The sequence below is a fragment of the Dermacentor silvarum genome, chromosome 8, assembly GCF_013339745.2.
Source record: "Dermacentor silvarum isolate Dsil-2018 chromosome 8, BIME_Dsil_1.4, whole genome shotgun sequence".
Lineage (NCBI taxonomy): Eukaryota > Metazoa > Arthropoda > Arachnida > Ixodida > Ixodidae > Dermacentor > Dermacentor silvarum.
In genome coordinates, this window is record NC_051161.1 from 184,614,659 (window position 1) to 184,616,306 (window position 1,648).

Consider the following 1,648-nt stretch of genomic DNA (forward strand, 5'->3'; position numbering starts at 1 on the left):
CTTCTAGTGATATCCCAGAACTTCGACCATTGTGCTTGCGTCTTCGGCATATCCATATAATATTCGACTTCAATGAATGCACCGATGGAGATGCTGACTGCAGTTAAACACGTGCTGTTTTACAATGCGCGTAATACGCCTGCCCAACGGGACAACATATGTTTGTTATAGGCACATATGTTTTCACAGACATTTCAGCCTTTCAGAGCTTTCTAAGCTGATTTGCTCATTGACTCATTATTTCACAGCCACTGTAGCATTTGGCTTAGGAAACCGCCACTCACTCAATTGTGTTATTTAGCACTCTATTAAAGTTCTCTTTCATTTTGTGATAATCCATATGCTGTCTAAAAATCACCAGAATTGAAGATATGTTCCTAAGTCTGTATGTTCGGCAACGAAGTGTCCTGGTTGATTTGATCTAGAAAAGCAGGCAATGAATCAACGCTGGTCGTTTCCGCTGCAATATCCAGTCGCATTACGCAAGTGCACTTATATGCTTGTATAACTTATTTTCAATGCGCTCACAGCTATTTTCTCTCAGCGATGCACTTTGTATCGTGGTCGCCCGTGGTGTAACATTAATAGCGCAGAGGCCGCTTAGACCGCGAAAAGTGCGCGCGACTTTTCTCGAACTACGGGTGAACCAGTTTTGTTCAAGGCCCTTTCCACGCCTCCGTGAAGTGGGTCACGCGGCGCGAGGCAGCATTTGCGTCAATATTGACGCCGTAGCACCTTCGTTCCGTCGATAGCTCAGTTGGTAGAGCGGTGGACTGTAGAAGTATCACTGAGGCGGACATCCATAGGTCGCTGGTTCGAATCCGGCTCGACGGATGACTTTTTTATTGATTTCGCGAGTGCATTCGTTGTTCCTCTGTCTTTGCAAGTACAGCATATTTGACTGCAGTTGCTATTTCGCCAGATCGGGAAGAACTGGTTGCTTAGCAGCAGGAATTTGCTTTGTACTAATGGCAAAACATTTTTTTGCAGATTTTGAAGAAATATATCTTGCCACATTTAACACATGCATGAGAATACAAGCCGGATGGTAGTGGTTGCATCATAATCTTCCTTTTCATGGAGTGATAACTATAGTTTGTTGTAGCTTTGTTCAATAATTTGGACGGCACAATGGAATGAGTGTCGATATAACAAACAGGCATGTTTTATATATCGTCCTCATTTTCATGGTATTGAATTAGATCTTTGCGAAGGGCGTAAGGCAAGTGTCCCGGGTCAGTTTTTCTTGTGCTTGAGTCGTCGGCACTCTCATCAGTCTCGCAGGATGTATAGAACATTCTCCTGAGTGTCATTGCCGTTGAAATGTTTTTATTAGCGATATCTTTTTGTGGCCGACGTTACCGAAATATGGGCTGTAGAAAAGTATAAATATCTTTTAACGCAGCAGATATCTGTAGCAATTTTTTCGTTCACAGCAAATAAGCTTTTTGCTTTTTTTTGGCACGCGTATAGAAACTAATGTCAATCATATAGGGTGTAATTTGTGCCGCTATATAAAAACAATGGAATGCCACGTAGCTGGATAGAACCAAGGATTGTGTTGTTTGCTGTCGCTTGGAGCAAGTCCGACTGTTATTTGTATTTCGCCTAATTACATATTTAGTTATTAATAATAAATAATTTCCAA

General features: G+C 41.9%; 1 non-coding gene across 1 annotated transcript; it reads left to right on the forward strand.

Moving 5' to 3' along the window:
* Positions 1-742: 742 nt before the first annotated feature.
* On the forward strand, positions 743-834 carry Trnay-gua (transfer RNA tyrosine (anticodon GUA)). Its single transcript is given in 2 exon segments — positions 743-779; positions 799-834. It is a non-coding gene; the product is annotated as a tRNA-Tyr (tRNA).
* The last annotated feature ends 814 nt before the right edge of the window (positions 835-1,648 follow it).